General features: G+C 47.1%; 1 long non-coding RNA gene across 1 annotated transcript in view; it reads right to left on the reverse strand.

The window, feature by feature from the left end:
* Positions 1-270: 270 nt before the first annotated feature.
* Positions 271-19,361, reverse strand: part of LOC146008803 (uncharacterized) — a 39,390-nt gene continuing 20,299 nt past the window's right edge. Inside the window, exons 3-4 of the long non-coding RNA XR_014444573.1 lie at positions 7,690-7,758; positions 271-843 (exon numbers count right to left, since the gene is read on the reverse strand). This is a non-coding gene — a long non-coding RNA (uncharacterized LOC146008803). The remainder of the gene's footprint in view (positions 844-7,689; positions 7,759-19,361) is intronic.

Below are 19,361 nucleotides of genomic sequence, written 5' to 3' on the forward strand. Positions count from 1 at the left end.
TTTTATGTTAAAACACTCAATACACATATTACACAAGTTACTGTAAATGAACAACTTTACTAATGTAAGCAATGCTTGAATTGTGCAATTACTGTTCCATAAATTGTCATGTTCAAATTATGCAATCAAAAAGGTATACTACAACAAAAATCAACATGTGCTTATTACAACATCATTTTTTGGGAACATTTGTACGCGCACAGCCCCCTTTGCCCCTGACCCAAGGCCCCCCTGGTTCGCACACTCCTACGTGGGGGAGAAGTTGGGGTACTTGAAACACTGCTAACTGTAGAAATAGGTTCCCCTAATAAACTGATCTCTTGGTTATTTAATTGTGTCTGCAGGGCGACCAGTGCAGTAGTTTGTGCTGTTATTTCTTGTGTTTGACCATGTACACTCTCATTTAGGATGGCTACATTATTTTTTTGGACCCGTAGGGCCTGGCTGATCTCGGCCAGACATGTGTCCAGGGTGGCAGCCATTCTTACTTGTGTGCCCACACTTACACGGACACTGTTGCCCACTTTTTTAGTTGCTGAAATATATTTCTAAGGTATCCTTGCATGTTGCCCATTTTATGGCTTTACATCTCCATAAACGCTATTTGTTTGTGTTTAAATGAATCTAATGATCGTGCTAACTCATCTGCTGTAGATGGTGTGTGGGGTGGTTGGGTGGGTGTGGTTTGCTGGGATGTCACCACATTTGACGGCCTTTGAGTGACAGTTGTCTGTGTGTTTTCTTCCTCAGGTGAGAATGCATCGACTGGATGAAGAATCATTTCTGTATCTTCTTCCATCATTTCTGTTGTGTCTGATGTTTGCACCAGTAGTTGTGATGATCCTGTGGAAAATGAGAAATGGGTAAGTATGCCACCATAACTGTTAGGAACAGGGAGATCTCGCCTACCCTAACTCCGTTGTCACCCCTTGGAATTGGCGGATGCGTGCTAAGCTAACCTTCACCAATAATAGCCGCGTTCGTGGGAGCCCGTTAGTCAGGCTCCCACCCCGATGCCACCTGGTCTTACTAGAGACAACGCAGCCGCCAAGGCCGGAGGTAAACAAGGGGAAATCTACCTAAGAAACCAAGGAGGCGAGAACCACCCTGCCCCACAGAGGGGGTGTCAGTGGATAGCGGACTGGGCTGGGACCCGCGGTGCTAATGCTGTGGGCAGCAGGCCAGACAAAGTACCGTGGCCAAACTGACTGGTATCACAATACACAAGGTGTACCCAGGTGCTGAGCACACGGTATGCTGACACAATCCAAGATGTTGACGGGTGTAACAATACACAATATGTTGACACAATAAGAACTGCTGACGGGTGTAACAATACACAATATGTTGACACAATAAGAACTGCTGACGGGTGTAACAATACACAATATGCTGACACAATAAGAACTGCTGACGGGTGTAACAATACACAATATGCTGACACAATAAGCACTGCTGACGGGTGTAACAATACACAATATGCTGACACAATAAGAACTGACAATAAGGGAGGCAAGGAGTGAGAGTCTCCCAACTTATCTGACACCAAGATATCAGCAGGCAGACGCAAGCAAGGTTTCTGGAGGCAGCCAGGAACAGGGACTGGAAACCAGGAACCACGGGTGAGCAGGAGCCTGGAACCGGAAACACTCAGGACGCCAAATCAGGAGCTATAGCCGGCGTCTGAGTGTCCCAGTGTCCAAGTTTAAATAGCGCGCCAAGCGCTACCCTGACGCTGCGTGCGGCGTCATGCACACCCCTTCCTCCCTGCGGCCGCCAGGCGTCCTCCGTCGCCTTGGCAACCGCTGCGGCAGGGGAGGAAGGGGTTGTACGCCGGCAGCCTGACTGTCTGCCGGAAGCTCCCGGCTGATGACGCGACGGCGTCGCGGTAACCCGGCAACCGCCGGAAGAACAGAGGAGACTGCCGGGCGAGCGGAGGCGCTGCCCGTGCAGCTCCTAACAGTACCCCCCCTTGAGGAGGGGTCACCGAACCCTTACAACCAGGTTTGAATGGGAAGGTCTTAAAGAACTCTGCTTTGAGCCTGGGCGCATGTAACAATCGCTCAGGCACCCAAGACCTCTCCTCTTCTCCGAACCCCTTCCAATGGACCAAAAATTTCAGTTGACCCCGAACAACCTTGGAATCCAATATCTGTTCTACTATGAATTCTTTGTGCCCTTGAATGAGGACTGGTTCGCGGTTGGAAGCAGGCCCTGATTGGGAAGCCATCGAGGCTGGTTTAAGAAGAGAGCAATGAAAGACATTATTGATCCGCAGTGCTCTGGGGAGCTGCAACCTAAATGCCACCGGATTGACTTGAGCAGTGATCAAAAATGGACCGATGAACCTGGGCCCTAATTTGGGACATCTCTGGCGAAGCTTAATGTGGCGAGTAGACAACCACACCTTTTGCCCCACTTGGAAAAAACATGGTCTCCTATGTTTGTCAAAAAATTTTTTTGAACGTGCTGAAGATTGCCTCAGAGCCAAATGAACCTTTTGCCACGACTTCCTAAGGAAGGACACTGTGGAGAAGGGCGGCCGAGAGGAACCCCTTCGGAACAAAGAAGGAGTTGCACTTGGGATGGAACCCGAAATTACACAAAAAAGGCGAGCTTTTGGAGGCCGCATGATACGAGTTGTTATAAGCAAATTCTGCTAAAGGTACCAGTTCGGCCCAATTGCTCTGACATTTGGAGACGAAGCAGCGTAAATATTGCTCCAATGCTTGGTTGACCCTTTCGGTCTGCCCGTTGGACTGTGGGTGATGCCCGGAGGAAAGACTGACCTGTATTCCTAAACCGGAACAAAAACTTCTCCAGAACCTGGCCACAAACTGAGATCCCCTGTCAGAAACAATATCCAAGGGAAGGCCATGGAGTCTGAAAATATGCGAGATAAAGAGTTGTGCCAACTCTTTAGCAGTGGGAAGTTTACGCAAGGGAATAAAATGTGCCATCTTGCTAAAGCGGTCGACCGTGACCCAAATGGTGGTAAAACGAGAAGAAGAAGGAAGGTCGACAATGAAGTCCATAGAAATATGGGACCATGGCCTTTCGGGAATGAACAATGGCAGAAGAGTACCCACTGGTGATGACCTGGGAGATTTATGTCGAGCACATACCGGACAAGAAGAGATAAACAGAGCAACATCCTGTTTTATGGTGGGCCACCAAACCGCCCTAGACAAGTGCTCAAGGGTCTTGGTAACGCCAGGGTGTCCAGTGACCCTACTGGAATGAAAATCTTTGAGGACCAAATTTCTGAGGTGTTTGGGAATAAATAGTCTATTATGTGGAGTCCCCTGAGGAGCAGAAGGCTGAGAAGCCAGGACACGGGAGGCCAAGTCCTGAGTCAGACCCGCAAAAATGACAGAAGACGGGACAATGGGCGTATCTTTGAGTCCAGTGCTCTGACAAGTCTGGAAACTACGAGATAAAGCATCAGCTTTGACATTTTTGGGGCCGGGTCTGAACGTAATGATAAATTGAAACCTGGTAAAGAACAACGCCCACCGGGCTTGTCGTGGGTTTAATCGCTTAGCAGATTCGATGTAGGCTAAGTTTTTATGGTCGGTAATCACAGTGATGATGTGTTTGGCCCCTTCTAACCAATGACGCCACTCCTCAAAGGCCCATTTAATGGCCAACAATTCACGATTCCCGACATCATAGTTCCTTTCAGCTGAGGAGAACTTACGGGAGAAGAAGGCGCAAGGATGAATCTTCTGATCACGAATGTCCTTCTGAGAAAGGACAGCTCCAGCCCCTACATCCGAGGCGTCAACCTCCACAATAAAAGGAATTCTGGGATCAGGGTGATGTAAGACAGGAGCTGAGCAGAAGGCCTTCTTTAATTGATGAAAGGACTCAACGGCCTGTGGGGACCAAATTTCAGGATTGGCTCCCTTGCGAGTCAGTTCCACAATGGGGGCAACAATGTCAGAAAAGGACCGGATGAATCTCCGATAATAATTGGAGAATCCTAAGAATCTTTGGATGGCCTTGAGATTGTTAGGAAGAGCCCAGGACATGATGGCTTGAACCTTGCTGGGGTCCATGGAAAAACCCTTAGGAGAGATGACATAACCCAGAAAAGAGACTTGAGCAATTTCGAATTCACACTTTTCGAGTTTGGCATATAATTGATTTTCACGCAACTTCTGAAGAATCAGGCGGACGTGTTGCCGATGTTCAGAAAGTGACTTGGAAAAAATCAAGATGTCGTCTAAGTAAACCACAGCAAATACTCCCAGGAACGGCCGGAGTACTTTATTGATGAAATCCTGAAAAACTGCAGGAGCGTTGGCCAAGCCGAACGGCATCACAAGATATTCGTAGTGACCTGAATGTGTGTTAAAGGCTGTCTTCCACTCATCTCCCTTTCTAATCCTGATGAGGTTATATGCTCCTCTAAGATCAATCTTGGAAAACACCACCGCTTCCCGGATTTGATCAAACAAAACAGAGATGAGTGGTAACGGGTAAGAATTTTTTACAGTAATTTTGTTCAAGGCCCTATAGTCTATGCAGGGACGCAAAGATCCATCTTTCTTTTCAACAAAAAAAAACCCTGCACCTACAGGAGATTTAGAAGGACGGATGAATCCCTTTTCGAGACTCTCTTTTATGTATGAATCCATGGCCTGGGATTCAGGTTCTGAGAGGGCATATAGACGTCCCTTGGGCAATCTGGCATTGGGAACTAAGTCTATAGTACAATCAAAGGGACGGTGAGGGGGCAACGTATCAGCTTCCTTCTTGGAAAACACATCGGCAAAGTCTCTGTAGGGTATGGGTAAAGAAGAAAAAACGGGAAGGACAAGACGAAGAGGAAGAGAGAGACAGTGATCAGAACAGGAAGAGCCCCAACGTACAATTTCTCCTGTGGTCCAGTCGATACTGGGATTGTGCTTCCTAAGCCATGGTAACCCTAGGACGAGTGGCGTGAGCGGACAGTGAAACAACAAAAAAGAAATCTCTTCTGAATGAAGAGCCCCCACCGAAAGCTGGAGAGAAGGGGTGCACGTGGTAACACTGCCGTTGGCGAGTGGCTGACCATCCAGGCCACAAACCGACAACGAATTGACCAGGGAAATGGGTTTGAGCCCCAAAGAACAAACCAACCCCCTGTCAATAAAATTGCCGGCTGCACCGCAATCAACAAAGGCAGTGGTAGCGACAGTGCAGTTATTATAAGTGACAGAAACCTGAATAATGATCGAGTCTAGGGGAGAAAAACAAGATAGGCCCAGGTGAGTTTCCCCAAACCCACCTAGGCCCTGTCTTTTCCCGCCTTCAACGGACAGACCACTGCACGGTGACCCTGACCACCACAATACAGACAGAGACCCTTCAGCCTCCTACGATTCTTTTCTGCGGCAGATAAACGTGTAGCCCCAATTTGCATGGGTTCGTCACAGACAACCTCCGAGGTCTCCCCCAGTGATGTGGAGGGATATACCCCGGAAACCCTCTCCCTCTGGCGTTCCCGGAACCTCCGATCTACCTTTATGGCTAACTCCATAATTTCATCCAGGGAGGTCGGAGTAGGGTAGTGGACCAATGCATCTTTTAACGTCTCAGATAACCCAATGCGAAATTGGCTACGGAGTGCTGGGTCATTCCAACCAGAGTCAATGGCCCACCTCCTGAATTGGGTACAATAAGCCTCTGCGTTACTCTGACCCTGCCGTAGTGCCCTCAGGTTGGCTTCGGCTAAGGCAGCACGGTCTGGGTCGTCGTAAAGCAACCCCATGGCAGAAAAGAAAGCATTCACAGAGGTAAGGGCCTCGGACCCTGCGGGAAGGCCAAACGCCCAGGTCTGGGGGTCTCCTTGTAGCAGGGAGATGACCATTCCCACACGCTGGGATTCCACGCCGGAGGAGGCCGGGCGGAGTTTGAAATAAAGTTTACACGACTCTCTAAAGTTAAAAAACTGTGAACGTTCCCCGGAAAACCGGTCCGGGAGACTCAACTTGGGTTCGGGGTTTCTAGATGAGGATAAGACCCCTTGTACCCGTTCCTCTTGTGAGTTTACCCGGAGGGTCAATTTCTGAAGCTCTTGAGTAAGAGTATGCATCTGCCCCGCCAGAGCGTGATTAGCAGCCTGCTGGGCCGGATCCATAATGGCTGACTGGAGGTTCGGGTGAAGTACTGGCCGGCTATAATGTTAGGAACAGGGAGATCTCGCCTACCCTAACTCCATTGTCACCCCTTGGAATTGGCGGATGCGTGCTAAGCTAACCTTCACCAATAATAGCAGCGTTCGTGGGAGCCCGTTAGTCAGGCTCCCACCCCGATGCCACCTGGTCTTACTAGAGACAACGCAGCCGCCAAGGCCGGAGGTAAACAAGGGGAAATCTACCTAAGAAACCAAGGAGGCGAGAACCACCCTGCCCCACAGAGGGGGTGTCAGTGGATAGCGGACTGGGCTGGAACCCGCGGTGCTAATGCTGTGGGCAGCAGGCCAGACAAAGTACCGTGGCCAAACTGACTGGTATCACAATACACAAGGTGTACCCAGGTGCTGAGCACACGGTATGCTGACACAATCCAAGATGTTGACGGGTGTAACAATACACAATATGTTGACACAATAAGAACTGCTGACGGGTGTAACAATACACAATATGTTGACACAATAAGAACTGCTGACGGGTGTAACAATACACAATATGCTGACACAATAAGAACTGCTGACGGGTGTAACAATACACAATATGCTGACACAATAAGCACTGCTGACGGGTGTAACAATACACAATATGCTGACACAATAAGAACTGACAATAAGGGAGGCAAGGAGTGAGAGTCTCCCAACTTATCTGACACCAAGATATCAGCAGGCAGACGCAAGCAAGGTTTCTGGAGGCAGCCAGGAACAGGGACTGGAAACCAGGAACCACGGGTGAGCAGGAGCCTGGAACCGGAAACACTCAGGACGCCAAATCAGGAGCTATAGCCGGCGTCTGAGTGTCCCAGTGTCCAAGTTTAAATAGCGCGCCAAGCGCTACCCTGACGCTGCGTGCGGCGTCATGCACACCCCTTCCTCCCTGCGGCCGCCAGGCGTCCTCCGTCGCCTTGGCAACCGCTGCGGCAGGGGAGGAAGGGGTTGTACGCCGGCAGCCTGACTGTCTGCCGGAAGCTCCCGGCTGATGACGCGACGGCGTCGCGGTAACCCGGCAACCGCCGGAAGAACAGAGGAGACTGCCGGGCGAGCGGAGGCGCTGCCCGTGCAGCTCCTAACAATAACTGTGTAGTACAGTATGTGTCATAGTGCATTTAAGGTGTGTTTTGGGGTATGGCACATAACAATGGGTACTGTACAGTAACAGATGTACCCCAGCAAATAGTTTAATGCTATATTAGATTTCTCTGATGGCTTTTTAACATAGAAAATGCTTCTGTTGCAATGTGGTGGGTTTCAATTACACCATGCCATGGCCAGCATATCTGCCACCACTGTAATGTGCTATTTTGGCAGCCAATACCCTATATTACATTGGTTACATTAGGATGTATTCATATTTAAACATGCTTCATCAAGTTATTGGAACACTGTAGGTGAAATTGAACCTATATTTGGTTAACAGTAGGCTGGTGGAGTACATTGTAGTATAGGCTATTGTGCATGTTACATATGTGTGTGTACTGTATGAGTAATGGTTTTGCATATATTTTGCTTACCTGCAGCCTCTGAATCCGGACATATGCCTCAGCCTGTGTGGGGTGCGTGAGCACTTCGGGAATGTGGATCTGCAAACAAAATAGTGGACAGCCGTTAGAAATATTGCATGGACAACATTTATTTCCAGCATGGATCATAACATGTGTTACATGTTTTATCCCTGGGGCACACATGGCTCATGATTACCAATTATGTGTGCCCATTATTGTGTGGTTATATTTGAAAAAGTAAAAATTTTAAAAATATTTAAAAAAAAGATCATGACTGAAATAATGCTCTATGGAGGGGTTATTGGTATTACTGAATTAAAAATATGTTTGGGCCCTGACCAATTTGAACCTGTAACATCATTTGCTAGGCATTTGACCAATACCAGCAGTTCTGAAACTACATGACCCAGCATCACCAACAATTGAACTTTAGGAAATGTAAATTTAAATAACTTGACCTTGCTGGGATATGTAGTGCCACATCAGCACTATTGTTATGCAAACATTACAAGAGAACATTACAGTTAGAAAAGATTGCAATGGTTGATGTACATGAAAATGTGTTAACACTTACCAGCTGGGGCGGCGTTGGTGGCCTATCGGTGTCGGCAACATGGAGCCCAGGAAGGACCTCTGGTGGGATTATTCTTTTGAGTTGCTTCTCATACGATGTATATGTGACTGGTTGGCTGGTACCTCCTCCAGTGCGGCTGGCCTCTTGATGTTGTTGCCATCTTGCCTTTCAGGAGCCTTTTGATGTCATTAAACCTTTTTTAAAATTTCTGACACTTCTTTTGTGGCTGCTAATGGCATTGACTGTGCCAGTGATGGATTCCCACATGGCCCTCTTTCACTGCGCAGTGGTCCTGTTATTGTGCTTCCCCAGCAGCCTGTCAAATACGGGCACTATGGTGCGGACAAGGGCCACATTTTCTTCGTATGAGAAGCACACCTTGCAGCTACTTTGGGTGCAGGCACTTTCTCGATCCTCAACCTCCTCTGCTGTCACCGCTCCTCTCCATGTCCCCCTCCTCCTCCAGGGCAGCAGCACCCTCCTCCTCCTCACACACTATATATGTTTAAGAATAAATACTTGAAGTGAATGTACAGTGTATATGTGGGCACAGTGGCAAATGTGAGGGAACGCCCCCTATGAAATACATCAACATCACATAACTAAACTGATGTTCTATGATGTACACATGAGCAATAAGTGATCCTAATACATATGTGCACACATGTGTAAAAATCCCTGTTCACTGATCCTTAGATATTCTTAACAAGGGAACACTGGGCTGTACGGCAGGCATTCCCCCCTTATCTATATCATGTTCTAAGATCAATCACACCTCGGGAAAGTAGTCACATTTGAACAGCCAGAACAAATGACCCCCGACACACTGGAGAGAGTACGTGACATACATTATAAGAGAGAATAACTCCACCAACAATTGTGTCAAAATTATATTGATACAAAATATACTGGGTGGATACACACAATAATAACAACTGTAACAACAAACACCAAACACAGCTGATCAAGAAATAAGTATCTTTATTACAATTGTAATGAACACAGATTCTACATAACAGCAATAAGCAAACTTCACATAAGCTGCATAAAGGTCACAGAGACACGTTTTTAAATTTCTATTTCTTTGTTTTTCTATATCTTTATTCGTTTTTAATATTTTCGCTACGTTTCATCCCTTGTAAAGGGAATTAATTATATAAAGGTTTCATACAACTAATACAGTTGAAAACCCGTAATATAAGTGATGGCCAGATAGGCTAAACGTGTTAAATACACACCAATAAAGTATACACCTAATATTAGGTACGTTTTTATGAAAAAGTCCAATAAGAGACATTGTGGGTAAGGAGTGCGCCCCATTTGAAACTGATTTCTTTTCTTTCCTCTTGTTTACATTGCTTAACTGATAAATTGGGGGGCTGCACCCTAGCAGACCAGGAACTATATTTTGTAAAAATTCTTGGTAGGCGAGCATTTCTCTACCCAGAAAGAAAATTATACATAAAAATAAAAATATGAATATCTGACTTATGGTGCGGATCACCCAACCCCCTTCTACCCTCCTCCTCCTCACCTCCATCTTCCTCCACCTCAGGCCCGTCGACCTCAGTCATGTGCCCTCCTGCAGCTCCTCCTCGGACTGTGTGCTGAACAGGTCATCCTGTGTGAGGGGATGAGATGGGGAGGAAAGAGGGTCCTCTGGGGTCTGCCCTGGCCCAGGCCTTGTTGTGGCCATGTTGGCTGGCACAGTGCTGCCTCTCCCTCTGACACTGCTGGCTCTTAGTGTGCCTCTGCTGCCTCTCCCCCTGACTCCTCTGGCGCTGCTGCTGGCTGTAACTGGCCCACTGCTACCTCTGCCACCTGCACTCCCCAACACTGTTCCTCTCCTGTCCATCCTCATCACCTTACTACCTTTCAAAGGTCAAAATGGCTCCTGTGCCCCTTTATATAGGGGGTGTGATGCATATTGTAGGGGACTGAGGTGGGCCAATTGTTAGGGGTTTGTTTGGCATGCGGAGGCAGTGTAGTAATTCACATTCCAGTTGCCCAGAAAATTGCATATTACCTGTGACGGAAATCGCACATTACTGTGTCATAAATTCGCACCACATTGCACCACATTGCATCTCTTCGCACTTTACCGTGCTTTTTGGGCACATTTGCGCATCCCATTAAATAATCGGTTTTGGAGAAAAGAAAAATGGGATTTCAAAAAGTGCAATACCGTGCGATAAGTTGCGATTTTGAAAAGTTACTAAAACTCGCATCCTAATAAATGTCACCCACAATGTTCCCTTCTAAGTGTTTCTCCAGGCTTGCTCTTAAGTGCTATAGAGGATCATGGCAGTAAACAGACTATCAAGATCCATCTGTGTTCCCCCCATTGATGTGGGTTAGACATTTTGGAAATCCCAATTTCCATTACAAGCCAGCTCCTGTGGGTTAGACATATTAGAAATACCAATTTCCTTTACAAGCCAGCTCCTGGGGTTAATTCACAAACAAGGAAAAAGGATTGGATCACTGCGTCCGGGAAAACCAGTCAGACGTATGCAAAAATGTAAATGAGATAATAGTATCTATATACATAAATAATATTAATAATGTTAGGGAATTGCCTGTTTTCACACAATTAATGGAAACCATGCGTAGTCCTTTATAATAAACAAATTTAATATGTAACCATCAAATTATCAAGAATAATATCTATAACATTAAAATATAAAATATAAGAAAAAATGTGATGGTAAATGAATATTTTCCGGGTACACAGTCGCTAATATGATCTCTGCTTTAGGTACACACCTAAAGATTTATCTGTCCAATTTGTCTGGTGAGAACACAAATCTGGTAATGTTTGGGAGCTGAAAAGCCGACAAACATGATTGGTCTGATAAATTTGTTAATTCAAATAAATTTGTCTGAATAACCATTGTCTGTTTTTGTGTTTGGGAACAAAAGGTTGATTGTCATTTGCCGCAACACATTACCATATTTTGTTCCCACCAGACAGGTTGGAAAGATAAACATACAGATGGGGCTGGCTTCATCCATCAAGCCAGCCCCGCCAGAGGGCGCGCGCGTGCAGGAGATGCTCGCGTGCCCCCTGGCAACGGATCCTGCCTCCGGTCCCTGCAGCCACCCATCGTTACAGGTACCCCTAGCTGCCCCGAGCGCCCCCCCAACCCTACCCGTCTCCCTGAAGCGGAGACGGGCAGGGACACACAGCGTCCCCGCCGAGAGACTGGGACGCACGTGCGTGTGAGACGCACGTTCGTCCCAGTTCAGTGTAGACCCTGTAACTCCCAACTTTTACATGGCAAGAATAGGGCCACTCGTGTGATGAAGCCCCAAAAAGGGGTGTGGATTATGCAAACGATGGTGCCGCATATGCAAATGAGGCCACGCCCCCGTTTTCAGCTACTGCACCTCTGAATAGATGCTGTGTACACGTCTAAAAAACACAACGCTGTGCACACGTCTACTCTGTAAGATTGGGGGGGACTCCCAACTGCCGGCTGCGGGAGGGATGTGGGAACGTCCCCAAAAACCGGGACGTTCCAGCATTTATCGGGACAGTTGGGAGGTATGAGATAAATCTGTAGGTGGGGTGGGGGGGTTGTTGGTTATGCATGATTAACAATAGCAGCTAACTATGCCCTCACCAGTCTGCTGTAAGCATACCGCATCTCAACAAAAATAAACACGGCTATATTTGGATGTCTACATATATATATATATATATATATATATATATATATATATATATATATATATATATAATATGATTGAGTGTGTATGTATGTAATTATGTGCATGCGCTTTTGTATGTATGTATGTATGCATGTACATACACACCCTAAGAAAATCCTGTATTTGCCCCCGAAAGGGAATCTGGGGTGGCCGACCTGTCCTTCAAGAGCCGTTTCACAGGTGAGACCAGCAAAGCAGCTCTGTCTCCTCCCCTGGCTGCCTCATCTCTCTCGAATGGTCATGAGGCACCTCTGTTTAATCCCTCTGTCCACGAGCCCCCCCTTCTTTCTGCCAGGGTCACATGCCACCCTAAAACCAGTGGGCAGAAGATGTCTCTGATCACCTCAATGAAGTCCCGCTTTAGAAAGTCACAGTGTCTGCTGTCACGATAGAGTCAAACTCATGGCCCTCCAGCTGTTGTGGAACTACATGTCTCAGCATGCCCTGCCACAGTTTTAGCAATCCATTATATAAAATATGTGGCTGGGCATGCTGGGATGTGTAGTTCCACAACAGCTGTAGGGCCGTGAGTTTGACACCACTGTACTAGCATGTACCCAGCATATCTCTTTCTGTTCCCTGGAATTCCTTATAAAATATCAATTATTCTATCTAGATAACGAGTCATCTGTGGATGTGTTACAGGAAGCTTTGAAATCGCAGACAAGTACAGTATAGTGTCAGGGAGTGTCAGGTGAGCTTGCATGACATACTACACTTTAAAATTATGGGGATAAATGAAGTGGGCGATAGTACAAGGTTAAATAAACCCATTAACAGGAGACACACCCTAGCTGTGAGGCTTCTTCTCCTTGTCATGTATAATATATCATGTGAGAATTACACAATGTACTAGCCTGTGCATGCACTATTTACCATGGCCACATCTAGTGACAGTTGTGGCTTATAAGACAGCTATGAAAACAAATGATTGCTCATGTAATGTGCAAATGGAAAAATAGGAGATGTCCTAATACCTACACTTCCCTAGACATCTTAGCCAGTATCTATATCCAGGGGTGCCGAGAGAGGGGGGGAGCAGGTACAATTTACCCGGGCCCGGGCCTGTCAGGGGGGCCCTGGTCTGGACACACAGGTTTTTTTTTATTTGGTGACAAGTACCCCCCAACATGACCTATTCCATTATGTACAAAATGCTCTGTTCCTGGACTTCCCTGCCATTGGTAGTTACAGAGGTTGGACTCCAGCACAGTCCAGAATTCAAAGAGGGGCAGTCACATCAACTGCCAGTGAGTCCAGAACAGTGATGCTTGGGGTGGCAGTATATATGAATATTGGACTGTGCTGCAGGCTCACATCTGTAACTAGGGAAGTCCAGAAACAGAGCATTTTGTACCTAATGGAAGGGGTCATGTTGGAGGGTATGTGTAAATCCTTTGCAAAGAGCATGTAACCCATGGCATGTAAATCAGGGCAGACAGGTTAATCCCTGGCAGAGCAGGTTAACCCCTTAATATGCAATGAGCATTACGGTGTGTGGCATAACGTGTAATGAGCATTATGGCATGTGGTATAATATGTAATGGGTGTGTGACATGTGTAATAGGCATTACAGTGTAAATTGTTGTACGTGTATCCACCTTGGAAGCAGTGGCGTAACAACGGGTCCGTAGAGTGTGTACGGGAGCTCCGTCCGTGGGGGCCCCAGGAAGTTGTTGTACTGGGGCCCAGGAGTTCTCTTGGCGGCCCTGTCTATATCAATACCTGAACTTTTTTTTTTTTGCAGTTCCATGTAAATTGCTGAACTTGTTCACATGATGTCTTATCAATATTATTTTTAATAAAATAATTTGAAAAATTATGTTTCTTGTACCCTTTTTAAGTTTTTATTGATATTTTAGTTTCACCTAAATGTGCTCATGGGCAGCAAAATGTGGTGCAGGAGGTGGTGGTGGAGGGGTGAGTTTTGCGCTGTCCAGAGACATGATCTGGGGCGATCAATTGTGCCTAGTGGTGGCCTAACCCCTAAATCCCACCCTGTGATAAACACATGAAGCCTGGCTTACTCAAGACACATGTACATTTCACCAACAGGTGTATAACAGCATATATCAGCTTCTATTCTTATATGCTGTTACCCATGAGCGCTGGACACTCTGACGGCGTCCATGTCTACATATATCGACAAAAAAAACATGAAAAACTCATGTTGACCATTTGACTGTCGACCTAATCCTTGTGTCGACCTTCCATCCCTGTCGACCTAAGCCATGTCAACCTATTTCAGGTGTTGCCCTAAGCCCTGTCAACCTTCAGTGGTGGATGCAATGCATGTCGACATTAAGTGGGTCGACCTAGTGACTGTATGCCATGACGGAGAAGTCAGGAGAAATTGGCTTTGTGAATAGCACTGAGCAGAGAACAGCCATGTGTACACAGAACAGTGCTTTGCATGTGCGGGCGCCGGGGGCTGCAGTGCTATAGTTACACCCAGCCGCCCCGCCGCCATCCCCCCCAGTCTTTACCTGTCAGTGTCTTCAGTACGCGCTGGTCCCGGCTCCCTTCTTCTGCTATGAGGACCACAACAAAATGTCCGCCCCCATTTAGCAGACAGTGCTCTGAAACTGTCTGCTGCATGGGGGCGGACATTTTGTGGTGGTCCTCATAGCAGAAGAAGGGAGCCGGGACCAGCGCGTACTACTGAGCGTAGGTAAGACTGCGGGGGATGGGGGGGTTTGCATGGGCGGCGAGGCGGGGGTTGGTGCGGCAGGGCGGGCGGGGGTTGGTGCGGCGGGGCGGGCGGGGGTTGGTGTGGCGGGGTGCGTGGGTGGGCGCCCTCCCTTTAACGCAGGGGGGGCGCCCAAAAGCTAGTTACGCCACTGCCTCCATGGCCGAGTTATGCTCATTAATAGCGCCCACCTCCTTTTGTGCATCACAAAGCACCTTAGTCACATCTTGTATGTGACGGAGGAAATCTGCCACCTGGGCCGTGAACATATCTCCCGACAATCCCTCTTGGATTTGGGTTGCCCAGGTATGAATGGACCTTGCTATCCAGCAACTAGCGAGTACTGGGCGCATAGCCGCCCCCCTGGCCTTATACAGACTTGAATGTACCATCCAGCTTTTTATCCACTGCATCCTTAAGTGTGTAAGTCCCAGGTATCGGGAGCACCATCTTTTTAGACAAATGGGACATAGAAGCATCTACCACTGGAGGCTCCTCCTACACCCGCCTGTCGGCGGCATCAAAGGGGAAAGTGGACTTGATGGTGATTTGAACACCTGAAAACTCGTCAGGATTTTTCCAAGCCGATTTGAAAGCATCTTCCAAATCAGCCTATTCAGGGAATACCACATGCTGCCTTTTTTCGAGACACAAAAAAGGGATCACCTTCAACAGGTGCAGGACTTCTCTTATGGCCAGTATTAAGGACTCAGAACCCTGTAACAGCATCTGAGACCCCTGGGAACCTGGTTGTGTGTCACAACATCCTCCCCGTCTTCAACAGCCTCCTCCTTAGAGTCAGTCTCTACAGCAGATAAATCACGTTTGCGTGACAGGCCACCCACGGGAGTGAGAATGTCCACCCTTGCAGAACGGACAAATCTTGCTGCACTCTCTGTGTCTGCAGTGTATTTGCAGTCAGTTGCATAGACACAGATTCCAGCATACTTGTAATGCTGCTTGCCCAGGGAGGTTCCTGAGAATCCCCTTGTGATCCCCACCAATTGTGGGGGATACCACTGAGCTGTGGAGACCCCCCACTACTCTGGGGTGACATACATTGTTCACAAGTGATTTGTGAAGTGGATGCAGGAGAAAACTTAGTGCTGCAAACCCTGCAGGTTAACTCTCTAACCATTGTAGAAAAGGTATCACCCAATAACACACACACACAGGAAACACCTAACAGTCAGTGTGAAGTATATAGAAGCTATGTGAAGTCTCTAATGGGCCCTACACACATAGCGATGTGTGTAGGGCGACCTAGCTATGCTAGGTCGGGCTGTGCTGCGCCGCTATCGCATAGCACACAGAGCTGACAGCCCACACACAGAGCGAGCTGTCAGCTCTGTGTGCTAAGCGAGCAGACAACGCCAGTGTTCTCCAGTGGGAGAACCCTGCCGATGCCGAGATTGATGGACACTGTCCATCAATCTCGGCCAGCGATAAAGACTCGCGGGGACACGCATTGCTGCCGATATAGTCTCCACACACACACCGATGTGAGGGCATTTTCTAAGCGACTTTGCCAAACTAAGCAAAATTGCTTAGAAAATGCCTTAATATCGGCATGTGTGTAGGCCGTATATCACTTAATGTGTGCCCAGTAATGCTTAACAAGCAAGTGGAGAAAGGACACAGAGATATTGGGGAGACCAGCACACCCTTAACCTGAGCTACCAGATTGAGAAGCTGGTTAGCAGTAATAGATATAAATATACAAAGCAAATATCTATATAAGTATGTGCAAGGCTATAAACACTGCAATGAGCGTTTTATAAGCTCAATTTCACTTGCTGCCTCTGCTGAAGTTCTCTTCACCCAGTCTGGAGCTGCCAGCAGCGCTGAGGAGTGTCTGCTGCTGTAAAATGGCACCCAAAGCATGCAGAGAGAAGCAGGAAGCAGGAAATTGGTGCCAGAGAGCTGTGTCCCCGCTCTTAGTTAAGCCCCACCCCTTACAAAGGAGATGGTGCTTTTACTAATCTTTATACTAGTGCTTTTGATATTCCTAGCAAACACATTAACACCTGCCCTGATGGTCCAGAGGCAGTGTAAAGCATCCAGTGTGGGCAGGGTGCTGTGCGGTTCCCATGCAGGAACACCGCCGTCGCTGCCGCCATCATGCCGCACATCAACTGGGGTACCCCACTAGAGGGGACCCCGGGTAACACTCACCGCAGCCGTCTTTGGACTGAGCCAGAGGTGTGTGGCAAGCTGGGGGTGTGAAGTACTGCAGCTCAATGCCCGCCACGACAATCATCCACATAGGACAGTGATCCTGCAGCAGGGACAGTTCGGTACCTTGAAAGGCCAGCAACTGTAACCCTCCCCTGGCTTCCCACGAAGCAGGGAGCTGTTTAATCCAAAACAGGCTCCCCAAAATAACAAACAAAATTAAATGAAGAAAAACTCTCTTCAGGAGCTCTTGAAGTGCAGCCTCTCTAAGGGCACATTTTTCTAAACTGAGGTGGAGGAGGAAGTAGAGGGGATGAGTCAGTACACCCACTGTAAAGAGTTCTATATGCCTGTCTCCTGCGGGGGACCTCTTCTTCCCCAATGTATTAAGAACCCAGTATACCATATGAATGATAGTAAAAAGGAATTTATTAGTGTCATGTGTAAGATAGGGTCATATTTTGGATATGTTTTTTAGATGCATTTAACATGATTTGGAGACAAATTAAATGTGGGGAACAAAGGACAATTCAGAGTCGAGAATGAACCCTAGGCAACGAGCTTGTGGGGTAGGGTAGATTGTTGAGTTGTCAACAGTTATGGAGATATCAGGATGGTAACTGTTCTTGGCTGGTGGGAATATAATTAATTCCGTTTTGGAAATATTAAGTTTGAGGTGGCGAGAAGACAACCAAGATGAGAGGCATTCAGAGACTTGGTCCACTGGTAACAACCCTGGGGTTGATAGACAGATTTGAGTATCCTCTGCATACAAGTGATACTGAAATCTGAAAGCGCTGATTAGTTTACCAAGAGATGAGGAATAGATTGAGAAAAGCAGAGGACCTAAAACCGAGCCTTGCAGAACTCTTGACTCACAGAGGTAGTGAAGTTTCAGAGTGAATAGTCATAGAAGCGAACACTGAAAGAGCGATCATATAGGTAAGATGAGAACCAGGAAAGGGCTTTATCATTAAGACCTAGTGGTGTAGAGTTTGTATGACAAGAGTGTGCTCAACAGTGTCAAATGCAGCAGAAAGATCGAGAATAATGATTAGTGAGTAATTGCCTTTGGACTTAGCAGTGATCAGATCATTCACCACTTTAGTCAGTGCTGTCTCAGTGGGGTGTTGGGAACAAAAGTCTGACTGAAGTTGGTCTAATAAGGTGTGAGCGTTAAGAAAGTGTGTGAAGTGAGAGTAGACAAGTCTCTCGAGTAGCTTGGAGATGCATGGGAGCTGAGAGATAAGACGGTAGTTAGAGAGAGAGTTAGGGTAAGAATTGTGTTTTTTCAAAATGGGCGTAATCACTGCATGTTTGAAGAGAGAAGGAAAAGTACAAGTAGCAATAGAGAGATTGCAGATTTTAGTTAGGTTGGGAGTTTTAATGAATTGTGCAGGTATAGGATCGAGAGGAGAGGTAGTGGAGTAGAAGAATAAGAAGAGTGTGGATATTTATTTTTCAGTTGTGGGCTCAAATGAAGAGGAAGTGCCAGAGGGTTCAGGTGGGGAAGAAAGAAGTTGAGGAAGAGCAAACCATTTCATCTTGGATGTTATTAATCTTGTCCTTAAAGTAGGAGGCAAGTTCTTGTGCACTGATGTTAGCTGGTGGGGGAGGGTACAGGAGAGACTTAAATAGAATAGAATCAACTTTATTGGCCATGTGTGTTTGCGCACACTAGGATTTTTTTGTGGATTTACAGTGTAGCATCAAGCAAGGATAAAGGGGGGGGGGGGGCATTCCAAACATTACATTGAGATATTACATGTGGGGGACACATGCCCGCCGAGCTGCACAGCCCCTAGGCAGCCATCAATGGCGCCACTGGTCGCTTCAGCAGCCAGGTATAAGCAGAGACAGTATAATGGCACACAGAGAACATATACACTACGTGGAAGAAAGTCATTGGACACCCTGGTTTAACTCTGAAATAATGGAATCTTCCTGACAAAGTGAATATGGACTCTTCCTACATGTATAAATATGGAAGCAAGCGTCGTAGCAGATCATTTGCTGATAAAATGACAGACAGGAAACGCACTCAATTATCATGGTCGAGCTGCGGCTCACAAGCCTCTGATCACAAAAACCAATACACGACAGAGACTTTGTTGGTGTAAGGAGCGGAAAAACTGGAAGGTGGAGCAATGGAAACAAGTTCTATGGGGCGATGAATAACGCTTCAGATTGTTTCGATCAGATGGGAGAGTGTGGGTATGGCGATTGCCTGGAGAACGCCTGTTAGCCGAATGTGTAGTACAACAGTAAAATTTGGAGGTGGAGGCATCATGTTCTGGGGTTGTTTCTGCTGGCATGGTGTGGGCCCACTCGTACAGGTGCACGGGAACATGACATCGACGACCTACCGAGATATTCTGGATAACTCCATGTTACCTACGTTGTGGCGTTTCTATGGAAACGAGGATTGTTTGTTCCAGAACGACAATGCGATGTGTCATGTTTCGAGGGCTACAATGGAGTGGTATGACGAAAAATCGCGTCACCCGACTAGCGTGGCCTGCGCAAAGC

This window comes from Crinia signifera, chromosome 6 (genome assembly GCF_055691185.1).
Source record: "Crinia signifera chromosome 6, ASM5569118v1, whole genome shotgun sequence".
Lineage (NCBI taxonomy): Eukaryota > Metazoa > Chordata > Amphibia > Anura > Myobatrachidae > Crinia > Crinia signifera.